The 27,903-nt window shown below is 34.3% G+C and overlaps 1 long non-coding RNA gene across 3 annotated transcripts; it reads right to left on the reverse strand.

Annotated features, from left to right (window-relative positions):
• Positions 1-7,614: 7,614 nt before the first annotated feature.
• On the reverse strand, positions 7,615-27,141 carry LOC150032017 (uncharacterized). 3 transcript variants are annotated; one of them, XR_016525084.1, is made up of 4 exons: positions 26,069-27,141; positions 21,757-21,816; positions 13,179-13,368; positions 7,615-7,985 (listed from the first exon to the last, which is right to left on the reverse strand). It is a non-coding gene; the product is annotated as an uncharacterized LOC150032017 (long non-coding RNA). The 3 variants fall into 3 exon arrangements; XR_016525083.1 differs by having other exon boundaries at positions 7,615-8,553; XR_016525082.1 differs by lacking the exons at positions 7,615-7,985; positions 13,179-13,368 and adding an exon at positions 15,043-15,602 and having other exon boundaries at positions 26,069-27,133.
• Positions 27,142-27,903: the final 762 nt, after the last annotated feature.

The raw sequence follows: 27,903 nt of genomic DNA on the forward strand, positions 1-27,903 counted from the left end.
GAATCAGGATCACTTCGTTTGTAGCACCTTTCAACATATTGTAACAACTACAGAATGGGTTACATCCAATAGTGTTATCAAAATAAGGCATCCAATCCTATTCGTATACTACAGACCGTTTTGGCTATTTACTCGAACTTGATTCATCTTTATGTCTCCACATAAAGTTCAAGTATTCATATAATAGCCATGGATCTTAGTTTATTGATTTTTAGTCTTTACAAATGCAATTTAAAAAAAATCAATAACAACTTTATTGAACAAATGTCGAATAACATCTTTATTGATAATAGAATATGCTTAACTTTACGAACTGTGAGTTTTAGGACATTCAACACAACACAAACCTCGTGTTCCAAGATTTAGATACTCATTTCAATCTATAGATGGTCCGATTGAGCTTGCAAACTTTTTGCTCTTGAGCCTGTACTATGAATCCTTCTAGTTGAGTCATGTAGATTATCTCTTCAAGATTACCATTCAAAAAGGCAGTCTTGACGTCCATTTTTCATATCTCATAGTCAAAATATGCAGCAATAGACAAGAGAACTCGAATAGATTTTATCATAGCAACAGGAGAGAAGGCTTAAGGCTTCTTCATAGTCCATCCCGTCTACCTAGTTATAACATTTTGCTACTAATCTATCCTTGAAGGTTTGCACCTTTCCATCTACACCTCTTTTCCTCTTTTAGATCCACTTCCAATCTATAGGTTTTACCCTTTTAGGTTGGTCTACAAGTTTCCAGACAGAATTGGAATACATAGACTCCATTTCTAGATTCATGACCTTAATTCATTCACATTTTTCAACATCTTCCATTGCCTTCCTATAAGATAACGGATCCTAAATATCATCATTAATAATTTTTTGGGGTTTTGTTAAACCCATGTAGTGAACAGATGGGTTCACAACCCTCCCACTACGTCGAAGTAATCTCAACTCTTGAGATGGATTAGTTTGACTAGAACTGACATCAACAACTCTTGTTGATGTACTAGCCTCTTCAACAACTTTTGTTGAAGTTTCAATAGTATTTTCATAAATTTTTCTTAAAGCTATTTTGCTTCGTGGTTTCTGGTCCATCATGTAGTCTTCCACCGAGAATGTAGCATTTGTCAATACAAACACTTTAGTTTCATTTGGATCAAAGAAGTACCCACCTTTCGTTTCCTTAGGGTAGCCTATAAATAGAAATACTTTCGAACGAGGTTCCAATCTTTTGGGATTTGTCATAAGCACATGGGCTGGACATCCCCAAATTCTGAAGTGGTATAAACTACTTTTGCCTAGTAGAAGTTCGTTTATAGTTTTTATAATATAATTTAAATATTAATTTTTTTATCAAAGCAATTAGTGGAATTTCCTAATGTTTTAAGCGGATGAATATGTAATTTCTTTTTCTTTTTTTAGGGTTGTAAAAAGAATAAGAAATCTTTTGTTTACTCAATTAAAATAATTAAAAATGGTGCCTTTTTTGTTCAAAGAATAAAATAAATTTACGAGTTAACCTTTCTTTTTCATATCTTTGTTTTATGATTTTTGGGATGGGGAAAATTAGAATCCCCATCACCCCAATAAACCAAAAAGTTTTTATTGATTTTTTGTTTTATTATATATTTTATATATAATATCAACTATTCATAAAGCATTCATACTTCCTTCACCTAAAGCAGAGCTTGATTTAGTAGCTCTTTCCAAAAGGCATGAAAGCAAATAAAAAACATCTCTCGGATAAGCTTTGTGACCCGACAGTCTTTATAAAATAAGAGACATTTGTCGATAAGCTTGTGCTTGTTTGGAGGGATCATCATAAATGATTGAAGTGTGTTGTTTCTATACATAAAATATTTAGCCAAAGCTACTCTTATATAAGGGGCAAGGTATTGTTATGTAGCCAGAGAATTTGTCGTTTCGGCTACTATAATAGTGTATTCCATTGCCCCCCTTTCCTATAAAGTAGCACTATTTGAGCCACAAAAGATGCATTTTGACCAATAGCTACACAAACACATATTACATTTTGCCCTTGTTTATTGAGAATCGTATTCGTGGCTACTACAGCTTTACTGGTCTACCTATCCCTACCTTTCCACAACTTCAAAGGTGTTTCAGAAATACTCTTTGATGGAACGTTGTTCAAAATGTAAACAACAATCTCCACTGCAAATCCCCAAAACGAGTCAGGAAGTTGAGTTTCATCATAGACCGTACCATGTCCAACAGGGTTCTATTTCTCATTTTCGATACATTAACTAAGGTGTACCAGGGACTAAGAGTTGAGACATTATTCCATGTTCTATCATATAGTTCTGAAATCTTACGTCCATATACTCTCCACCACAATCAGATCGTAATGTTTTATCTTTTTACCTAACAAGTTTTCAACCTCAGTCTTACATTCCTTGAACTTTTCAAGTGTTTCAAACTTGTGTTGCATTAGGTATAGAAACTCGTATCTTGAATAATCATCTATAAAAGGGCTGAAATACTTATGCCCTTCTCTTGCTTTTACATTAATTGGACCATAGAGATCTGAATGTATAAGTTCTGAGGCTTCTTTGGCTCTATAACATTTTCCAGTAAAAGGTGGCTTTTGTTGGGAATGGCCTAAACTCGCAGTTCGTAAATGTTGTTAACATACTCTATTTAACAATAAAAAAGTTGTTGAGTTTTTATTTAATAAATTACTATTGATATTGCCTCCTTCTATGAAAATCTAACAAACGAATCCATGGCTATAACATGAATACTTTAACTTTATGTGGTCACATAAAAATGGATAAAGTTTTAGTAAGTAGCCTAAATAGTCTATAAGTATACGGATGAAATTGGGTACCTCATCCTGGTGACACTATTGGATGTTGCCCATTTTGTATATTATACAAATTATGTGATCCAAAACTCATTCATGTAGAGACATGTGAGTGGGGGCATCCTATGCAATGAGTTTGCATAAGATCAAACCTCGAAATAGTCACATTTCTTTATAACAACCATTTACTATTAAAACTGACTATCTCAAACTGAATGACTTAGGGTAACTCATCTTAATTCTAAGCTAATTATGAACTCTTGTTTATTCGGGATTATCCTTTGATCTGCATAGGTGAGAACAGTCCAACAATACTGCTCAATAACCCTCCCATTTTGGGGATAAAACTGGATAGATAGCTGGGGACATAGCCTTGCAATTTGGAATTCACTCCTACCCGATTAAGGGTTAGCAGATGGGTTGTTCTCTTAAGTGCTGACATCTTGTCTTAAACAATGGGTCCCATCTTCTCTTGGAAGAGAGGGTTATGATTTATAAGTTGGACTATAAATCAATTGTTCAATGGAGAATCAGCGGGAGCTTAAGAAACAAGATGTATTATAGGGGTAAAACGATAATCTTTGACCCAGCTGTAAATACGAACGACCTGTGAAGGATTGACTTACCGATTATGGTTAAAATGGACAAAATATATCTATAGTGAGGAGAGTGGAACTATCGAGCTATAGTGGAATGTCTTGGTAGTTAACAAATAGTAATTAATTTGTTTTAAGGAGTTTAAACCAAAATTACAAGTCGATGGAGCTAATGATCTGTAGGTCCATAAGGTCCCTCTACTAGCTCGTAATTTGGATTAGTAAATTGAGTAATCTTAATAATATTCGAAATTAGGGTTTAGAATTTGAAATGTTCAAAATCAGTTAGGGTTTCTATTTATTATATTCGATACAATTAAAAAGTTTAATTTTATTGAAATTAAATGAAATTGGAGAAACGATTAATGTTTAAATATTATTTAAATATTAATTAAATTAATTTCATTTTGATGAATTGGATTTTATTAATTTAATATTAGATATTAAATTAATTTTAATTAAAAGGTTTAATTATTTAGTCTTATTTAGAAATTAATTAATTGAATTAATTTTATAAAACAAATAAAATTAAATAAGTTTAATTTACAAAATTTGATTTTGGAAATCATTTTTGGAAAATCATTTTGAAAATTGTTTTTTCAAGGTGGAGATTTCCAAAATGTTGGAAATCTCCACTATACAATGAACTTCCTTATTCACTTCTCCATTTTCTCCATCAAGTAGGAGTTGCCCTTCATGCAAACCATGTATTTGCATAGTGAAAGCTCTATAAATTTAAGTGTTGAAATTAATTATGATTCATACTTACTAAGAACTTCAATAGAAACTCTGAATAAATTATCAAACCCTTTTCATATCTTATATACTTCTAGCTCAATTTAGTGTTTCCACTACACAATCCTTGCAAGAGAATAGTAGAGAAGGTTTTGGTGGTTGTCTACTTGAAGATTGAAGCTCTTTCACGTAGAACTCAGCTGGATTTGATGTGGATACTTCAAAGTGTTAGAGTTAGAAAACATACAGCAGAAGTAAAATGGATCAATAAGCATTCTAATTCATTATTTTTGGCTTTAAATTAAGCATGTTCATAAACTAATAAGAGGGTTTCATGACATACCTTTGAAGAACAACTTGAATCTCGATTCCAGCTGCAAATCTCCTCCAAATTTGATTGTAAACCATCTCAAGGTCTTTCCTACTATCCTCTTGGTGCCTTAGATTGAGTTGTGGAACTCAAAATAAGCTTTGATCAAGGGAATTTGGAGAAGAAGATCGCTACTGCACCATGGAAGATGACCTTCTTACACCTCAAGTTTTTTAGCAAAAACTTAACAAGTGCATCCCCAAATTCCACTTCAATCTTCTCTATTTATTGCAAGACTTTCATGCAAAGAAGATTGTTGCATGAAATGCACCTCATGCTTGGAAAATTGACTCAATGCAAATGGTGGAGAATGTGTGAGTTACTTGGAATGGAAAGGGGAGAAATCCCACTTTTTCCATTTTCCATCTTTTCAATTTTGATTGGGATAGTAGTAAATATAGACATTAGATCCAAAGTATTAGCAGATATAACATAATGTAAAAAATTGTAAATATAGCCAAATTTAAATAGTCTATGAATGATAGACCATATTATTGGTAGAGTCTATCAGTGATATACAATATCACTGGTAAGAGTCTATCCACGATAGAAGTCTATAGCTGATAGACTTGGGAGTCTATCAACGATAAAAGTCCATCACTGATAGACTTGTCTATATTTGTAATTTTCTTAAATGATGTCATGACCTTGGTTATTATTCCTAAAATTGCTACCAGTTGCAATTACCCATTTTGATTTCTAGATTGATTTCTAAAATCAATTTTTGTATTCAAAAATGAATTTTTTATTAATTTTATAAAATTAATTCATTCATTAATTTAAACTTAATAAGAAATAATTAATTAAATAATTTAATTAATTCTAATTAATTTAATATCAAATATTAAATTAATTTAACACTAATTCCACTATTATGAATCTTTATTCATGAATTTGATATTTAAATCATATTTAAATATTAATTGATTCTCCAATTTCGTTTAATCCCAAAATTAAATGCATAATTATATCACATATAATTACTAATTCCCTTAATTCTAATTTGAACGTTTCAAATTAACTTAACACACTACTCTAAAGCTAATCTATTTATGAGCTAGTAGGGGGACCTCGTGGACCTACAAATCATGGGCTCTAACGATCCGAGATTAATTGGCTAAACTCTTTACACCGAATTAACCCGCATTCGTTAACTATTGGGTCACTCCACTAAAGCCCAGAGTTGCACTCCCCTCACTGTAGATATATTATGTCCGCTCGATATAACTATGATTAGTAAGTTAACCCTTCACAGGTTGTTCCTAATAATGACTGGGTCAAATGGTTGTTTTACCCCCGAGATTACCTCTTGTTCCTTAAGTCCCATTGATCATCTAATAAAAAAATTGGTTTGTGATCCGATCAAAAAACCGAGTCCCTCTCAGGCCAATGAGAGGGTGGGGCCCCTTATTCAAGACCGGAGTCAGCACTTAAGAGAATGACCTCTTTAATGTCCCTGAAAGCGGGTAGGAGTGAATTCTATCTTGTACCCTATGTCCCCAGCTATCTACCCGGTCTTACCCCTGAAATGGAGGTTTACTGACACGGTGCTGTTGAGCCAACCCTCACCTATGCAAATCTAAGGATAATCCCAAATAAGCAAGAGTTCATAGTTAGCTTAGGATTAAGGTCAAGTTACCTAGGTCATCGCTTTGAAATAGTCATTCTTAAACAGTAAACAGCGTTATAAAGTAAGAGTGACTTATTTCATGGTCCGATCTTATACAAACTCATTGCACAAAACGCCCCCACTCCTCATATCATGACATGTACAAATTAGGATCACATCATCTGTAACACTTTACAACTCCTTGTAACTACTACAAAGTGAGCCGCATCCAATAGTGTTACTAGAATAAGGCACCCAATCTTTATTGATATACTATAGATCATTTTGACTATTTACTCGAATCTGATCCACTTTTATGTCTCTATATAAAGTTCAAGTATTCATGTAATAGTCATGGATCTTTTAGTTTATTGGATTTATTTCTAAAACAAAATAAGAAATTCATATATTCAATAACAACTTATTGAATTTTCAGAATAAGTTTAGTTGTTTACAAACTACTAGTTTTAGGACTAAAACCCAACAAACTCCCACTTGGGGTAAAACTCTAGTGGTAAGATATATATCTGAATATATAATACTGATTTTTTGAGTTTTTACAGAGAAATACAATAAACTAGGGCAACACATACCCATGGTTTACCATTCAATATCTCATACCCAGTTTTTCTTCCACTTGCCATAGGTTATTTACCTGGTAGTCCAGTCCTACTAGGAGATTCTGAAACACTTTAGCCAAGAGAATTGTTGTAAACATGTTAATGTACAATTGACTTCTTATTAAACTATATGCAGAATGCATCTTATTTTCACATCAGTTGTTTCTCAATAATGGCTAGGAAGTCATACATTCCTCCCACTACATTGAGGTACTCTCAACTCTTTGAGTAAGATGCATCTGACCTATCTAAACAACCTTTATTTACGTTGTATGTTTTAATCAATAACTCTTTATTGATATATATGCAAGCTCTAATAGAAACAAATAATACATGGTGATCTCGAACAATATTCCAACACTTAAGGGTTTGATATTGACACTTATATCAATCTTTTCAGATTTCTGAACTATGTAAACATCTTTTACATATCATAAACAACGTTTATGAGTTCTCCATATCTCATATGGATTTCAGAAATACCTTAAAACTGAAATGATGTTTGAATACAATTAAGGAAATTAGGTGTAGAAAGTGTTCACTGGATTTCATGTTCTACCAAATAGTCCTAGGAATCTCAAACTTTCTATATTTTGATCCAATCGAAGTATTTTGGTTTTATTTTTTGACTTTTTAAGTGCTTAAACTTATCACTTAGGTTAAACAACTACCTGCCTTTATTTATTTCTAGTCGTTTTAAATATCTAAATATTTGCAAAATGCTTTTAACTAGGTTGGTTCTAACGGAAGTTGTTTTACAGTAGAACAAACATAACTTTTGCTAATGAACATTTCATTTACAACAAAAATTTATACAATTTGTTCTTTATAATAAGAAAAAAATAAATTTTATTACAATAACAAAAGTATATAAGATCATCTTCAGATAGCAATAGCAACATCTCCCACTGGTCAACCGAAGTACAGTAAGCAATCTACAGGAACTAGTTTGCCTGTTTTACTTTCTCTGCTCTCTTATTTACAAGGTACTAAGGGTAGTTTCTCTTCCAGTGTCCTTCTTCATTGTAGTGGAAACATTTTCTTTTATCTGCAACGTTAGCCTTGCCTTTTCTACCAGTGGGTTTCTTCTTCCCTTTCCTCTTGTTCTTTTTAACTTGAATACTCTTAGTCTATGAAGAAGAAGCAATATCAGGCTTTGTGGAGGACATTCCCCTCTTCTCAGTGGTTGTAACATCTACTTTCGATTCTAGACCTTTTGCTCTCATCATAGTTTGGTAAGCCTGTAACTCATTTAAAAGAGTAGTCAAGTTGTAGTCTATTTTATTCATAAGTGTGTTCGTGTAGAAATGTAAAAAACTCTTCGGAAGAGATTTTTGACTAAAACCAACTTGACTCCTCTCGTCAACAACAGTCCCATTTATTTCTGCCACATTGAAATGGGCCATCATGTCCAGGATATGTTCTCTAATAGAGGCCCCTTCTTTTATGACAATTGTAAATGTATTTTATAACATCATACCTCAGGGGGAAGGACGGTTGTCCAAACATCCCACGGAGAGATTCTATAATCTCTTTGGCAGTATCTATACTCTCGTGTTTCTTTGCCAAGACATCAGATATGCTAGCAAGGATATAGGCACGGGTTTTTTCATTAGCCCCGATCCATCTTTCGTATGCAACCCGAACAGTTCGGTTTGCATTTGAACTAGGAATGGGAGGACATACCTCTGTTAAAACGAATCGTGGATCATCTATCACCAATATAGTATTCAGGTTTTCTTTCCAGGTGGCATAATTATCCCCAATAAGTTTATCAGACGCCAACAATTGTATAATGAACTCATCATTCTGAGAAATATAAACAATTTTTATCAGTGAATTGCTCTTTTAACCCAATCAAGTTTTAACAAAGTAATAACCCAAGATTACTTTTATAATGATATTACAACAAGACATTGTTGACTAAATACTATCTCTAGAATAACTCATATTTCGATAGTCATTTAGCTACCGTTTTTTGTTAGAAATTACTAACTCTTTAGTAATTCTATAAGTATAACTCTCTGTTTCAGACTTCGGAATTCGGCCCTAACGATGCTCCCAAATTGGAAATTTAAAGTTAAAAATGACTTTAGAAATCCTATCCATTTCTGGAGTTTGATTTATCCTGAATCCTATGTTAAAACCTCCGAGGGGATAGCCATCGTTAAACGACTAGCAAGGTCGAGGAATCTCAAGGTCCAAACTAATAGAAGAGATTGCAGGATATGTTGACACATATCCTTCACCCACTTACTATGCTACTTCCCCCATTACTTTGATCTTGACCTCATGACGAATAATTTTTGAATGGAGGTCACTCCTAGGGTGACACAAAGTGTTGCACGGATCTCACGGTGGGAATTTTCTAAGGACGTGAGAATTGAAATCAATATATCGTATATTTGATTTTCCATTGAACAACTTCCCCTCATTCTCCTTGATTGATTCACACAAACACTATTCGAATGGAGGTCACTCCTAGGGTGACACGAAGTGCCCATGAACCTCATGGTGTGAACATCTTGAGACATGAAAATTAAAATCAAAACATCATATTTGATTTTATGGTGAACAACTTCCCCATTCACCAAAATCTCAATTCATGTAAACGCTTTTTTAATGGAGGTCACTCCCAGGGTGACATGAAGCGAAACATGAATTTCGATTGTGAACTCTTAGAGACGTGAGAGCTAAAAATAATCATAATCATATCATATATGTTTATTAATCTTCCACCGAAGCGTTCTAACATATCATATACGTTATTTATTTTCACTGAAGTGTTCTAATAGCATATCATATATGTTATTAAACTCCTACTGAAGTGTTATAACGTTAAACGGGGTATACATTTCCTTAAGATTATTCCGACTAATTAAACAACCCAAGTCTAGGTGTTTATCCAAGTATAACATTTATATTTGGATTTAATCTACGATGTCTAGGTGATAAACCAGTTTTCAAACCTCACACCACTCATGTATTGCTCATAAAACCAGTTAACAATGCTCAATTATTCGGTTATAATCCTCAGGTAGGAGGTGTTCTGTAGGCCGTCAACTTAAATACCTCCAGCCTTAGACAGGATTATATACTGGTTGAGTTTGTAACCCTAGTTTTACAAGTTTAGCGACCTATTTTAACTATTAAAACAAGTGGTTAACCTACATGAGCATGCAACTATTCTTTGTTATGAATTTTAAATGTCTAACCCAATTTTATAACAACTTACAAAATTTTAGACACGTTAAATATCCACAACAAACATCGAAGGCATTCAATATTTAATATAACACATATTAAATAAAAAAAACCCTAAACATGCATACTATATATTATAACACTTTATAACATACTTTTAATGCCTGTAACATGCTTCCTATGGTGGGATTTTAAATCTACATGGCATACTATATGCACATACAAGATTTCTTTAATTATAACATACATAACATGTATAAATAATAAAATACATACTGATATGGTTTTAGTTTTAGCATTTTCAAGCAAACAAAGGCCAAATTATTACAAAAAAACCAGCAAGAATCGGCTCGAAAACGCTTCGGGACCACTCGAACCGCCTCAAACTAGACCCGAACAGCTTGAACGGGACCTGAATTCCCTAAACTGGACCAGCCAAAAACCATTTGAGGTTGAACGAGACCGGACAAAAAGAAAACCGATCAAATCGGCTCAAACTCGCTCGCCCACTCGTCAAACCGGTTGAGAACTCGTTGCTCGATAGTTGGCTAGTTCAAACTCACTGCTCGATTGGTTCAACTCATGCTCGATGCTCGTTGAAACTCGATCCTCAATAGCATATGAGCAGCGTTGCAACGCTGCTTGGACAGAAGCTCACAAACAGATTTCTGCAACTTGGCCTTCTTCACTTCTTTTTTCAATTACAACTTAATTTCAACTCTAATTATTCCAAATAAATTAAAGACTCTTGAGCACACATATAAGCTCATCAATCAAAAGCCAATTAAAAATTTAACAAAGGAATCAAAGAGAATTTAAATGCCAAATCTTAGAAAACCATATCGGTGCACCATTTTCATATATCTTGTGAAAATGTTGGGATTGGTGTCCTAGTTCTCCCGGAATCTCATTGTTTTGTAAAGATACACATTGTTTAATGAATAAAATAAGTGTTATTTAATTCTGGCATTTACTCATATCCAATAAACAAAGCTCCTTGGTTATCTTATGTGAACTTAAGCATGTATATGTGATATACAAGTGGATCATGCCTTAAGTGATAACCTAAATAGGTCAGTAGTATAAGGATTAAGGTGGGATACCCGATCCTGGTGACACTACGGATACGGTCCGCTTTGTAGAGATTTGTAAGTGTTGTAAACTACTACAGTTGGTAGATCTTAACCATTCATGTGGAGACATGCAAGGAGGGTTGTCCTATACAAAGAGTTTGTATAAGACCTGGACCACGAGATGACTAGACTCTGTATATAACACTGTTGATACTAGAGATTTGTATCTCACCTAAACGACCATAGGTGACATGATCTCAATCCTGAGTGTTTTGGGGACTCCTGCCTTTGAGAGCGGTCCTTTGATTAGTATGGATGAGAATGGCTAGATTTCCAACTAACATGCCTACCTTTTTGGGGACTTGTCTTATCTAGGAGCTGGGAACTCAATCCACAAGATGGAATTCACTTCTTTCCCAAAGCAGGGATAATTTGAGAGATTTCTCCCTTAAGGGCTGATTCCAGGGCTTGACCATAGTAGCCACAGCTTCTCTTTGGAAGAGAAGACTATGTCATAGTAGGACTATGATTTATGTTCATTAGAGGGATCAATGGTACATAAAGAGTTAGATGTAACTATAGGGGCATAACGGTTATTGGCCAACTGTACTTACGAGCGATCTGTGAAGGGTTGTCGCACTACTAATTGGTTAAGATGGACATATAATATACTTGTGGTAAGGAGAGTTCAACTGTCAGTCTTTAGTGGAGTACCTGGAAGTTAATGGATAGTGGATCTCGTGACTAAAGAGTTTAGTCAGTTATTCACGTACCATTGGAGCTTCGAGCTACAGGTCCATGAGGTCCCCTTGGTAGCTCAATGGATTCAGTTGAGGATCAGTTCTTGGTATTGATTTGAAATGTTCAATTTGACAAGAGGTTTTTTTATTATATATGATATAATCGGTATGATGTATGAGATACATCTAGTGGAGGATTGATGTAAATGAGATTCACATTAAGCACCATGAAATAGAAAAAGAACTATGGTTTATATGTTTCATGAGATGAAATATTAAAACCCATATATATGGTATGATAAGTTGGTTATCATTTACATTTATAATAATATTAATTATTGGATAATTAATTCTTCTTCTTTAATAACCAATTGAATAGGTGGTTATTGGTAATTCATGGTAAGCGTGAGATAAAAGAAAAATGGTTTTCCTAATTTTAGTAAGTTTTACAAAAGGTTGAAATTTGGTTTTGAGATTTCTCTCGGCAAAAAAGGATCTCACGAAGTTGTCAAGTAAATACAGATTTACTAAACAATAGCTTAAGCGAACTAAACGATCGTGCAGTGGCGAGCTGAACAATCGTACAATATTTACTAAACAATCGCGTAGCTTTTGCTAGACGATCGCTTGCCCAAAGTAAACGATCGTGTAGTGTCTGTAGGCAACAGACTGAGCTAAACGGTGAGCTAAATGATCGCATAGTTTTTGCTAGACTATCGCATAGCTTTAGCTAAACGATTGGGCATCGACCTATACGATAGGTCTCCACCATCTCTCACTTGCCTAGTCGTGTACACGATCGGTGTTTCCTCCTTCGTCTGCCTCATTCCAAGTTCGAACAGAGCCCACCCTCTGGATTCTCACACCGAGAATACTAAGGTAGCCTTGTTGGTGGTGTCATACTCAACTCAACATCTCGAGGTGCTTTGGAGACCGTTCGTGTTGTTGCTGAAGAGTTCGTGACCAAAGTAATCATTGAGGACGTGCGCGAAGTGTTCGTGCTTTGTTGCGGTCGTGTAGATCGAGCATTCGAGGTTAAGGAGCGTCGAGACACATCTTCAAATGTTCGTACAGTTTTCTCTTTGTTCATTTGAGTCTTCATGCTATAATTTCTATATTAATTGTATAACCACTTGTTGTGTAGACGACTGTAATATGTGATGTTCATTCATGATTGTGATATTGAATAATCTTATTTTCGCTGCTCATGGAAATCTCTAGTCTGATATCCTTCAGAAAAAACAGCCACCAAACCAAAATTAAACCAAATTGAATGCTTAAAAGATGCTCTGATACTAATTGTTAGAGTTAGAAAACATACAGCGGAAGTAAAATGGATCAATAAGCATTCTAATTCATTAATTTTGGCTTTAAATTAAGCATGCTTATAAACTAATAAGAGGGTTTCATGAAATACCTTTGAAGAACCACTTGAATCTCGACTCCAGCTGCAAATCTCCTCCAAATCTGCTTGTGATCCACCTCAAGGCCTTCCCTACTATCTTTTTGGTGCCTTAGATTGAGTTGTGGGACTCAAAATAAGTTTTGATTAAGGAAACTTGGAGAAGAAGATCACTGCTGCACCATGGAAGAAGACCTTCTTACACCTAAGTTTTTCAGCAAAAACTTATCAAGTGCATCCCTGACTTCCACTTCAATCTTCTCTATTTATTGCAAGACTGTCATGCAAAGAAAATCGTTGCATGAAATGCACCTCATGCTTGGAAAATTGACTCAATGCAAATGGTGGAGAATGTGTAAGTTACTTGGAATGGAAAGGGGAGAAATCCAACTTTTTCCGTTTTCCATCTTTTCAATTTTGATTTCTAAATTGATTTCTAAAATCAATATTTTTTCTAAAATGAAATTTTTATTAATTTTACAAAATTAATTTTTTAATAAAATTAATAATTAATTAAATAATTTAATTAATTCTAATTAATTTAATATCAAATATTAAATTAATTTAACACTAATTACACCATTATGAATCGTTATTTATGAATTTAATATTTAAATCATATTTAAATATTAGTTGATTCTCCAATTTCGTTTAAATTAAATGTGTAATTATATCACATATATTTACTAATTCCCTTAATTCTAATTTGAACGTTTCAAATTAACGTATCACACTACTCTAAGGCTACCATTTATGAGCTAGTAGAAGGGCCTCGTGGACCTACAAATTATGGGCTCTAACGATCCCAGATTAATTGGCTAAACTCTTTATACAGAATTAACCCTCATTCGTTAACCACTGGTTTACTCCACTAAAGTCTAGAGTTGCACTCCCCTCACTGTAGATATATTATCCACTCGATATAACCATAATTAGTATGTTAACCCTTCACAAGTTGTTCGTAACAATGGCTAGGTTAAATTGCTGTTTTACCCTTGAGATTACCTCTTATTCCTTAAGTCCCACTGATCCTTTAATAAACAATTGGTTTGTGATTCGATCAACAAACCAAGTCCCTCTCAGGCCAATGAGAGGTTAGGGCCCCTTATTGAAGACCCGGAGTCAGCACTTAAGGGAACAACCTCTCTATTATCCCTAAAAGCGGGTAGGAGTGAATTCCATCTTGCACTTTATGTCCCAAGCTATCTACCTGGTCTTACCCCTGAAATGGAGGTTTATTGAGCCGACGTTGTTGAGCCAACCCTCACCTGTGCAAATTTAAGGATAATCTCGAATAAACAAGAGTTCATAGTTAGCTCAGGATTAACATCAAGTTACCTAGGTCATTGCTTTGAAATAGTCAGTCTTAAACAGTAAACAACGTTATAAAGTAAGAGTGGCTTACTTTGTGGTCAGATCTTGTACAAACTCATTGCATAGGACGCCCCCACTCCTCATGTCATGACATGTACGAATTAGAATCACATCGTCTGTAACACTTTACAACTCCTTGTAACTACTACAAAGTGGGCCGCATCCAATAGTGTTACTAGAATAAGGCACCTAACCTTTATTCATATAATATAGATCATTTTGACTATTTACTCGAACCTGATCCACTTTTATGTCTCCACATAAAGTTTAAGTATTCATGTTATAGTCATGGATCTTTTGGATTTATTTCTAAAATGAAATAAACAATTCATATATTCAATAACAACTTATTGAATTTTCAGAATAAGTTTAATTGTTTATAAACTACGAGTTTTAGGACATAAAACCCAACACAAAGGTATTATATTTAGCAAACTCGCTTCTGTAAAAGTTACTTTGAAGCATGTTTATACTCAAATTAAGTATAATTAGAGTGCTTATTGATTCTATTTTTCCTCCACTGCACGTCAATATACTCTAACAGTTTTGTCATCTTGCCCTCAAAGCACGACTCACATATAGGTAAAGAATTTTCTTCTAAACTATTTAGAAGTAAATTTTCCACCAATCTCTCAATCTTATTGAGATTAATCTGACCTAACCATAGATGTCAAAGGTGGGCATTTTCTTTAGGAGAAATCCTTGGTCTCTTAGCAGTTGTTGTCATTTTGAATATTTCATGTCACACCCCACCCCAGACTACTCTCTGAGCCCGAGAAAGGGGATGACTAGAGCAGTTATCAACCCTTTTGTTGACACTTACTGCCTAATAACTCTTACGGATACCAATGAACAAATTCAATGACCAACTGATTAAGTCAATGAGGCAAACAACAACTGATTAGGTAAGCCCATTTTATTACAACTAAGTAAAGTTTATACAACTCCTAGACTTAACAACAAAGTTTACAATCAACAACTCTTTAAAACCCTCCAGAAGTGTAACTGTGGCTTGTGGCAGACCTTGACCTTAGCAGCACCCTGGAACTCCTTACCTTTCGCTACCTGGGGGGCGGAGGGAGGGGGGGAGCCCAGTGAGTGGTGTCTTTAGATAAACAAATAACTTTAACTATAGAAATATATTTTTTGGAAATCAATGCATAGTCAACAAGAACATCACCACAAGTTCACAATTATTTCTCCAGCCAGACCGCTGGATTAACCCCAGCTCAACTGCTGGTTAAAAATAATAAACTCTAGCTTGACCGCTGGTTATTATATGATATAAACATCCCCAGCTTTACCACTGGTTATCCCTGGCATGATCATACTTTTTCCCTAGCACTTTCACATGTATACTAAAGCAATGTATCAACAATCCCTGTGGAAACTTTCCCTGTACCCTATTATCCCGCCAATGTGCACATCGACTATTTTCCCGCTAGCTATGCTTAGGTAATCTATCTATATTTCCCACCGGTCTTCACCGAGTATAATTTCCCGCCGACTGAAGCCGACTATATTTTCTTGCCAAGTACCTTTTCGAGCATGCTAACTATATATTCCTGGTACAATTTCAGTTTCCGACCCAAACATACAAACAATAACTTAACAAGCATAGTAACAAGATAGACATATATCCCTGATCATGCCAATTTAATATTATTCCCTATATATATATTAACCTATATATAGAAATTATATCAATCAATACAACAACACAATAACCACTCACCTTGGTTGGTTAGGAACTTTCCTTTCCGAAGTTCCTTAGGTTTCCTTGGTTTCCCTTTTTAACCCTACAATCCAGGTTCAACTTAAAGCTCAGATTACTCATAGTTCTAGGCTTTATCTCGAGATACTTTCTTCTAAAAATATGCTCTAAAATTTCTCAGGAAGCTTACCTCATAATCTTAGCTCAGAACTCTTCGTGGTTTGGTCGGAAACATCAAGACTGGCCCAGCTTACCCAACAGCTCGACCCCTTTTTTTGTCCTCATTCTCTAGCCCGATTCCTTGGAGATTCTTCTCTGGAAGCCCTACCCTTCAAACTAGACTCTTTTAGCTTTCAGATGGATTTAGAATCACTCCAAACGCACGAGTATTCTGGGAGAACTCTTCTTCCCAATTTGATGCTACTTCTTGTCCTTTTTGTTTGACAACATCTCCCCTCTTGGAACCTCTTGACCAACGCATGGTCTTGCTACCAATGCATAGTCTCCTCCCAATGCACTTTTCTTTATGTCCTTTGAAGAGAATTTGAGTTCTCATCTGAAGTCCTCGGCCCTATTTATATGCGTCCAAGATCTCTCTAAGGCCGACACCTTCTACTTGGCCGCATGTTCAAGTGTCTTTGCCATACACTATTAACGCAATCTTGCATCAGTGTAACCCAAGGTGTCTTGCTCCCCTTTTACCAATGCATAGCCCTTAACTTTGCATGCCTTCTTATGAATCCACCTCATTTTCTTAAGGCTTAAGATTTCTTCTCAACAAGCCATATGTCTGGATGACGTCCTTGAATGCATCCATCCTTCATATGCGTACATCCAACTTCATATGCGTTCAACTAGGATATTGACCAACACTCGTTCAACGCATACTACTAGTTTGTCCTATGTGCCCACATGCCCTTGGATGTCCAACGCATAGCACATCACCAATGCATAGCATATCACCAATGCATTGCACATCACCAATGCATAGTGCATCACCAACACATAGCACATCACCAACGCATTACATATCACCAACGCATTGCATTTCACCAACGCATAGCACATCACCAACGCATTGCACATCACCAACGCATAGTGCATCACCAATGCATAGCACATCACCAACGTATAGTGCATCACAATGCATAGCACATCACGAATGCATAGTGTAGCACTGTCACATCCATCGCGTCCATCGTATCCATCGCTACTTGCAATCGTATAACACTGTCGCGTCCATCGCGTCCATCTCATCCATCGTGCAACATCACCGCATGCCATCGCATCCATCATATCCATCGCATCCATCGCTGCATGCCATCGCATACTACCAATGCATTCCTTCAGCCGCATGCCTCCAACACATTCCTTCGGTCGCATGCCTCCATCGCATACTACCAACGCATTCCTTCGGCCGCATCACCACATGTCATCAATGCATAGCACCGTCGCATAGCATCACCATGTGACACCAACGCATAGTGCTACAGTATACCATTGACGCATACCCCCATCACCGCATGCCATCATACCACCGCAACCTACCAACGCATCTCCTTCCGCTACATGCCTTCGGCCACATGGACGCATACCATTGTGTCCAATGCATCCATCGCAGCTGTCGCACCCCATGCGTTGATCTAATCTTCAGCCGCATAGACGCATGCCATCGTGTCCAACGCATCCATCGCGCCTGCCTCCATCGCCGCATGCCTCTATCCATCGCATCCAATGTTCAGTGCCCTTGGATGAGCAACTTGAGGTTGCCGTATGCGTTTTCTAACCCCTTCAAGACCTTGGCTGCTGCATGCACTACTAACCTTCCAAATAACCTCTCAAAGTCTAATGACCAACGCATGACACCACATCAACGCATAGTCCAACACTTAGCCATTTTTCTCCTTGGCTTCCAACGCATGGTTACTCTTGGCAATGCCTCTTGCCAATACTACGGCCAATCATGCATCCAACCTTACAAATGCATGGTTGCCTTTTCAACTTAATTCACACATGGGTCCTTTTGACCTTACGTTTAGCCAAATTCTCTCGATTAAAGCTTAACTCAAAACTACTCAAGGAAAATCTATTCAACACTTAGAAATTTCCTTCACTTCAACATAGTATTTAACTTTCACTTAGTTAATTTCCTTAACCACCTGCTTAAGTAGGAATAATGAAAATTCGGGTTTCACATTTCAGAATTTAGGACAACCTTTGTAACTAATAACCTTAGTACATATAAGTTACTTTTTTTGTAAGCAAATCCTATCTCTATTCTGTTTTTAAAAATAAACACTTTGCTTCCAGAAAACAAGAGAGAATAATTGTGTTCAATCAAACAAGAAATAGAGTTTAAATTCCTTTCCATTTTAGGAACTACATATACGTCATCTAATAATATCTATCATTTATTGTCCAAAAATAACTTATGCCTGCCTACGGCAACAACTGAAATGGCTTCACCAGTACCAACTCGAAGAGTCATCTCCCGAATATCCAATTGTCTCCAAGAATTAAATCCCTGATAGGAAGAACATACGTGATTAGTAGCCCCTGAATCAACTATCTAGCCAGAATCATTATTCTCTACTAAGCACGACTCCAGGACAAGTAAATCAGATTTACTGTCATTGGATCTTTTCCTATTCTGGAGAGCACTGGGATAAATTTGAACACCCTTATTATGAACTCCAAGTTTTTCTTTCAAGGTCAAATCTCTTTGATAAACTTCACTAGACATAGCAACTTTTGCTTCCTCTATTTGTCCCTTGACATTTAATACAAACTGGAGCTCAAATAGGGAGCTGACATTACTAGTTTCATATCTATATCAACCCCATCTTGCATGAATTGTGAGGATACTCGCTCAAACAACTCTTGCATTGATTGCATGATCTAAAGTGCAGTGACTATGCTCTCAAATATTTTTGCCAAGGCATCAAGTATGCTCGCCAAAATGTGAACTCGAGCCTCAAGATTGGCCTTCATTCACCTTTTGTATGCATCACGAACATTTTGTGTTGCATCAAGGGTTGAAATTGGAGGACATTCCTCAGTAAAGATGAAGTTAAGGTCATTAGCCACAAACATAATTTTAATCAATTATTTCCAAGTTGTGTAATTGAATTCGGTCAATATTTCAGCATTAAGAAGATTCATTGAAGTGCTTGTCATTTTTACTGATATAAAGCAAATTATTTTAGACACTTATGCAACCATTCATTTTAATCCAATTAATTTATCAAAAACATATAATGAACCCAACATTATTTCATTTTGCAATGATGCTTCAGTGCTTTAGGACAAAAGCCATCAAATGGTGGTCCGTCACCCCTTCCTTGTATTGAGACACTTCTTAACCAATCATTACACCAAAATAACTCTTATTCCTAAAATAATTAGTCACCATTGATTTGTTCAAGAAATCATTAACTTTTTTAACAATTTCTTGTAAGTGTGACCCTTCATTTTAGACCTTAGAGTTTCATCTCAATAAGCCAACCGAAGGAAAAAATCGATTGGGGCAAAAACTAAAGTGATCCTATCCAGAAACCATTTCTGAAGTTTACCCTTGATACTGACCTAATGCAATAACCATTCGAAGTGGGACACTCCTAGGGCATGTTGAGGCCATGCAAAAAGGTCTCACGATGCAAACCAATGAAGGAGACCATAGGAAATGTTGGCACATATCATTCTCTCATTTACTATAAACACTCTCTCCATTCACCTTGATACTCATGCAAACAAAATCCGAATGGGGACGCTTTCAGGGCACCTCGAGGCTAAGCAAGAGTCTCACAGTGTGAACTTTTAGGGAGAACGTGAGTGAAAAAAATTGACATATCGTATATATCTTTTTCCTCCCACTGAGTATTTTACAAAATGGGCTTAGTAACTTAGTAAAAACCGGCTAATTAATTTTAACTAAATCTTTGTTAATTTGCTCAATATAACGCTTATATTGATTAAAAAAAATATGTGACTTAAGTTGTTAAACTTTTTAACGAAGTCAATCACTTATTGTATGCTTATAAAATATTTGTCTAATTCACCTTCCAAGTTGGTTCCCAAGTCGAGGTGTTCCGTTCATCAGTTTAAATACCTCAGCCTAAACAGAACTTTCCTTAGACAAAGGTCCCTTAAGGGCAATTAGTTATAAATTTAATCTCTTATTGAAATTCCTTTTAATCCTATTAAAACGAATTAAAAGATTAACCTATTTCTAATCTCATTAGAAACATGTTTAGCATAAGTCTAAGTGAATTAATTTTAAACCTTTAAAATTGGACCTATGTTTGCTTACAACTCTTTATTATAGATTTTAATTCTAATTTCATTATACTTATAACTATTATAAAATAATGAAAATAAAATCTATAATTGCATTCGAATACATTTGATTAAATATAACATTTATATTTATTTAAGTAATGTCATCACAGTGCAAATTTTATTTTAATTGAAGAATATAACACTTTTATATAACAATTATTAAGCGCACATATCCATCATGTCATCATACATTATAACAATTATAACCTAACATGATGCATGAACATGCTTGATGTACAATATATCTAAAATAATATAACACTGATATTAAGATGCATGAACATGCTATTTAATCATGCATCTAAAAAATATAACACATACATTTTGACGTGATGCATGAACATATTTATCCTAAGGTGAGATAAATCTAAATGACATACTTTATGCACCATTCAAAAATAATTTAAATCATACATCTCATGCATAATTAAATTAACAAAATAGCAAAGTTGACCAGCTATTGGCATTCCTAAAAAATCAACTAAAATCTAAAACCCTGGATTTTAGAAAATCCTAAAAGAAAACAGAAAAATATTTATATAAAAAAAAATGCTTTTGTTTAGTGGCGACGGCGGATAAACCTGGACTCAAAATGGTGATCCAACCATTCAAAATGAGACCCTAAGTGTCCTGAATATATTGACCAAATTTCAACATGATTCAACGATTAGTACTATAGTTATCGACAACCTAACTCACTGCATTGTTTCTCTCCATTTTTTCTTGTTTTGCCTTTTTTTTCCCAGGTTCTTTTCACAGCAACTTTTTGCTATGAAAGACACAGACTTACAGATTCAATTTACAGTAAACAAAAATATCCATAAACACTGGATTTTGCATTGATCTCATCAATTAAAGCTGTAAATCTAAATGCCAAAAGTCTAAATAGTCAACCCGAAAACCACAAATAAAACCACATATATTTCATGCATATATTTTAAAAATAACCCACCATTCTATTCTGATTTTGTTACTAAAAACTAAAAATCAAAATTGCTCAAATCGGGCTCTGATACCAATTGAAGGGATCAAATTCCAAGTGAAAGTGTGTGATCGCCTTGTAATTTTGTTTCCAATTTTACATAAATAAAATACGGTATAAAAATAATAACATAATGGATAAACAATCAAGATTAGTATGCAGAAGAAAAGAGGGAAGAGCTAAACCTTACTTTTGTAGATTCCCAAATTCTTCACGATTCCCTCCACGTCTTCTCCGTAACGTATCTTCAATGATCAAGAAACACCACCATTAGTGAAACCTTGTTATTCTTTAAGATCCCAAGAATTGAATGTGTGGTCTCCAAGACTTGGAAATTGAAAAAGAAGTAATAAAGAAAAGAAGAGAGATTTTAAGAGAAGTAGTAGGAGACTAGGATTCAGTATTCCTCATTCAACTGTATCACAAACATGAGTCATGAAGACCTATTTATAGACAGGAGCGGTGACCCCCTTCTCCTAGTCTTTACTATTCCTACTCTAGTTCTAATTTAATTAAATAAATTTTATTTAATTAATTAGTCTAATAATTAAATAACCATATATATTAAATTCAATAAAATATACACAATAAATAAATAAATAAACATCACGTGTTTATTTATCTCTACTTTTTAAAAATTAATTAATTAACCATTAATTAATCAATTAAACGACTATATTACATCATATTTAATATAGAATTAATCAACATATTATTGTCATATATTTATATGTATACATCTCTTTAATATTTGAATCTTATTCAAATATTTTTCTTTCTTAATTATAGATCACATTTATAATTAACCATATTATACTAATCTTATTAATATGCAATTGATTTGAAGAGTTCAAACTATTCCTCTTATATATCATTTAGTGAGCTAACAAGTGGACTTTATGGACCTACAAATTAGAAGCTCAAATGATATAAGATTAATTAATTAAACTCTTTAATTAAATTAATCAATTTTCATTAACTATCGGTCACTCCACTAAAGAGCGATAGTTGCACTCTTCGCACTATAGATTTATTTTTGTCTGCATGGATATAATCAAACAACAGTGAGTCAACCTTCACAAATTGCTCATAACTATAGCTGGATCAAAATACCATTTTTCTCCTAAAGTTACATCTTACTCCTTAAATACAACTGATCCCTTTAATGACAAATAGTTTATAGTCCAACTATAAACTAACACCTCTTAGCCAATGAGAGGTTGAGGCCTTAATGTTCAAGACTTCGAATTAGCTATTAGAAGAGCAATTTTATTTATTTTCCCTAAAGTCAGAAAAGGAGTGAATTTCATCTTGTGTAGTTGTGTTCCTAGCTCCCTACTCGGACAAGTCTCCAAAATGGTAGACTTGTTGAGTTGGTTAACAAGGTCATTCTCACCCATACAAATCAAAGGATTGCCCTCATAGATAGGAGTTCACAACTCACTCAAGATTAAGGTCAAGTCACTTATGGTTATCCTAGTGAAATGTAAATCTCTTCTAGCAACAGTGTTATATAGAGAGACTACTCTTTTTGCAGTTTGTTCTTATACAAACTCTTTGTTTAGAATACCCCCACTCACATGTCTCCACATGAATGATCAAGATCAAATAATTTGTAGCACTTTACAACAATTATAACATTTATAAAGTACGTCATATTTGTAGTGTCACTAGGATAAGGTGTCCAGCCTTATCAATCTACTATAGACCATTTAGGTTATTACTTAAACATGATCCACACGTATGTCTCTACATACATGTTTAAGTTTCATAAAATAACATTGGATCTTATTTTATTGAATTAAATTAATGCAGTCTAAACATTATAAAATACCTCTTATTTTATATATACAATTTGTCTTTATAAACTACAAGATACACTTGCTTTAGGACATTAACTCTAACATAGGGTACCCTTTAGAGTGTGTATTTCAGGCACTAGTTGGTATATTATTTCTTGAGTATTTTAATGCTTGATGATTGGTGCAAGAGCTAGAGTAGGGAGAAAACTGAAGAAGCTCAATTAAATCTCAAGTCAGTTATTGAGTTTTGAATTAAAGGAGAATTCACACACTGACGTAGAGAATAAAAAATTTTGGCTTTATAAACTCTCAATGAATAGGATGTGTATCAATTTTTCTGTGGATAGGTGTTGCATGTATTGAGAAGTAAATGAGATTGGAGTTAAGAGCATGCATATTTGGGATTCCATTTATTCAGTATTTGAATTATTCTTCTTTTCCTCTTTTTCTCATTTCTTTTCTTTGCTCGAGACTAGCAAAGCTTCAAGTTTGAAAAACACCTAAAATGTGTTTTTTCTTACCTTCAGATTTAAAGCTAGTTTTGCTAGTTTGTGTGATTTGACGTGGTTAAATTAGTTAATTTTGGGAAATCGAATCATAAGAGCAATTCGGGCTTAATTGGAACGAAAATTGGTGCAACTTTCTCAATACAAGGACTCTAGGACCAACCATGCAAAGAAAAGTGAAATAACAAGGTAAAAAATCATGAGTTGAAGAAAAGGCAGAGCACAGCTGTGTTGAGGCAGGCACTGGGGTCGGGTTGTGGACCCGAGAGCACTCTTTTGGAGAGAGCCATGGCGCTCCATGCTCCGAATTTCAGCACGCATATCATCAGCGTAGCACGACTGCAGTTCTCACGAGTGCAATGATGCTTCGACACAAATTCTTTTTTTAAACCCTCGCCATTTACATGATTGGATAGGAGTTTTTTTATTAGGATTTTGACCAAAAAGAGAAGAGAGACGTCTAAGAACTCAGCTACCATTGGAGATCAATCCAGAGCTCAACGACGAGAGTCAAGAGATCAAGATTGCAACTTAGTTACAGTGAAGGAGATTCATTACCTATTTATCTTTCTTTCTTGCATTCTATGATAAAACTCTGTATTACATCTATCATTTTGACAATCATGAGTAATTCTAGGGTGTTGTTCATGTTATGAATTCATATTGAACTGATTATTAATATTTGGGTCAATTATATGAAGGTTGGATTTTAATCTCTTTGTGCAAATTCTTTTGTTTGATTGGCCATTAAACAATTGCTCTAGATTGAATTTTTTGCTTGTGAAATAAAAATTTAGCTGAATCTGAGTGATTAAACTATTATTTACTAATGGATGAAAATGATTAAATAATAATAAAGCTGAAATTGAAGAATCTTAATGCGACATTGGTATAACCATTAGAAAGAAATTCAAATTGGTATATTCATGCTAGAATGGATTAAGCTTGACAAAGGACATCTTGAATTCAGAATTTTAGGCTCATTTGATCTAATTAGTTGACTCGTTTGTTAACAACGATTCAGAAATTCATAACGGAACGACACCCTATAATCATTTTTCCATTGAACTGTTAGATCTATTTTCTTTGTTTACTAGTTTCAACAACGAACTTTTTAGTCGATTATCCCAAATAAAATTAGCAAGTACATAACTCTTCATCACCAATCTCTTAGGACAATACCTATTTCAGGATTCATTATAGCGATACATATGCTTGTGTGCTATCATAGTGCCTTAGGGAGTCTTATGTACCTAATGGTATGTACTATACCTAATTTAGCCCACTATTCCAGTTTAGTAAGCAGATATATGGTGAACTCAAGGAAGACTTATTGGGAAGCTACCAAATGTATGTTTAGATACTTAGTTGACACTTAAAAGAAAGGTATTTTTTATAAACACCCTGATACAACTAGCCTAAATCTAATAGGCTACTCAAATTCAAACTTTGTTGGTGATATGGATAAGCAAAGGACTCTAACAGGGCATGTGTTTCAATTTGGTGGAAATATTATAAGATGGAAATCAAACTTACAATCTATTATAGCCTTATCTACCATAGAAGCCAAGTTTATAGCTTTAACAGAAGTTGTAAAAGAAATGAAGTGGCTATAAAAACTTCTAAAGGACTTAGATTTAAGTATACATGTGACAAACAAAGTGCTACTCACCTAACAAAGAATCCTCAGTTTCATGATAGAATAAAACATGTAGACATATATTTACATTTTATCATAGATGAGGTGGAAAAAGGTGAAATTAAAATTGAAAAGGTTACGACAGAGGATAATTTATCTGATTTCTTAACCAAGATAGTTATACGCTCCAAGCTATAGTACTATCTAGGTATATTAAAAATAGTAGACCATCTAGCTGAAGAATAAAGCTGACAAGGAACAGACCAAGGTATCAAGTTAATTTTAGCTCAAGGTGGAGAGTTGCAATTACTTTAACAAAAGCTCAAATTACTGAAACAACTCTATCTTCTGCAATTAGCATAACAGAAAATAGTTAAGGAAATTGTTGTAACAAGAAACAATTTAATTGATTTTTCAGCTTACCTGTTATGAAAACAAAATTGACAAATCTGTATATATAAATAAAAATAAAGGAAGATAGAGTGAGTGATTTTTACTCTGAACATTTGTAATAAAAAACTTGAGTTAAATAAGAGATCATAATTCATACCTTGGAAGTGGATATAGGCCTTCTATAACCGAACCACTATAATTGTTGTGTACCTCTTCTTCTCTTCTCCATGTTTTCTACTTTGGATGTCTGATTCTTCTTTACCTCACTTATCAATCTCCATTTGAGCACATTGAAGACAGAAGGAAGAAAGAAGAGTTATGTAAGAGAGTTTTGTTCTTCTTAAATTTCTGTTAAATTGGTAGAAAGAATGAGGAAGAGATGAGATCTTACCCACTTGAAGAATTTTAGAGCTACATGGCATCACTCTGCTCACACACGGCAACAACAATTTTGGATAAGATTTCTTTTGGATTTTTGTTTTCAACTTGTTGATAAAAAGTCCATTAACACATTTTGGTCATCCCAACCCTCTAAAAGTTTAAGCTCTCATGGAAGAACAAATAGTGAAGGTGGACATAATGATAGTGGAAAATATGATGTATTGTAATATTTGAGCATCCATTACAAGATGATAAAAATATAAAGTGAAAGACTAGAAAATGAAAAGATAATGGTGGTCGGGATGGAGATTGATTGTCTGAGCAGTCTCCTGCTTTTCAGCTGCTTGATGAGCATCGATTGCAAAGTGAGATGGTGCTGGCGGTGTGCTGGAAGAAGGCTCTTTTGAGTTCTTCTCCCAAGCTTTTTCAGAAGGGATCAAATCTCGTAATGGAAGCTCGTGAACACAAGTGCTTTTGGTTTACATTTCAAACTTACAAAAAAAATACAGAGAAATATAAATGTATTAATTGAGCATGCTTTTAAAGGGAAAGAAATCTTATCTTTGAAGACCATCTTCAACGAAAATCATTCCCGTACGACCTCTCATGAACTCCAAACCTCTTTGTCGATCAAGAACCAACTAAAGAGACACTACCATTGGTGTTACCTTGCTATTATCTGGAAAAAAAAAGTCGAATGGTGGAATCCAAACTTTTAGAGAGGGACAAATAATTTTACAGAAGAAATTTTTTCTGTAAAATCCTTTCGAGGGAGAGAGCTTTTGTGAGAATGTAGAGAGTTCTTGCAATGATATACTTTTTTTCAACTTCTCTACATAACTCTAGTAAGTAAAAAAATGGACTTAATTGGAAGAGTTATAACTCCCCTCCACTAACTCATTAGATAACTCCCAATCTTATATAATTTATATTAAATCTAATTTAAATATAATTAAATAAATAACAATAACAATGAATTAATATTTAATTAACCATTAAGTTAAATATCACATATGTAACTAAAATAATAGTTAAATCATATTCAAATGTAGTCATCTCTCATAACATATAATTTTAATATAAATCTCATTCATATTAATTTTAACTTATAGTTTTATATAAATCTCATTTATATAATTAATATTTGAACTTTATTCAGGTATATATCTCTCTCATATTATAAAGTTTAGTTTTGAATCTCATTCAAATTAACTATATATTATAACGTATCCATATACATTATATTAATGGCATCTCATACAATTAATTTGTATTCCCTCATTTAATTTGAACAATTCAAATTAATCTAAAACTAAATAATTATGGTTTTATCCTTAGTGAGCTAGCAAGGGAACCTAATGGGTCTACAAATTAAAAGCTTCAATGATACAAGATTAATTAATTAAACTCTTTAATTAAATTAATTAACATTCATTAACTGTGGGTCACTCCACTAAAAACCCACAATCACATATATATTTCTGTGTCGATGGATATAACCAATTATCAGAAAGTCAACTCTTCACAAACTAAGTGTAACTATAGCTAAGTCAAATTACTGTTTTATCCCTGTATTTACCTCTTGCTTCTTAAGTCCCAGGATCCTCTAAT

The sequence above is a fragment of the Benincasa hispida genome, chromosome 12 (assembly GCF_027475165.1).
Source record: "Benincasa hispida cultivar pf3 chromosome 12, pf3_genome.v1.1, whole genome shotgun sequence".
Lineage (NCBI taxonomy): Eukaryota > Viridiplantae > Streptophyta > Magnoliopsida > Cucurbitales > Cucurbitaceae > Benincasa > Benincasa hispida.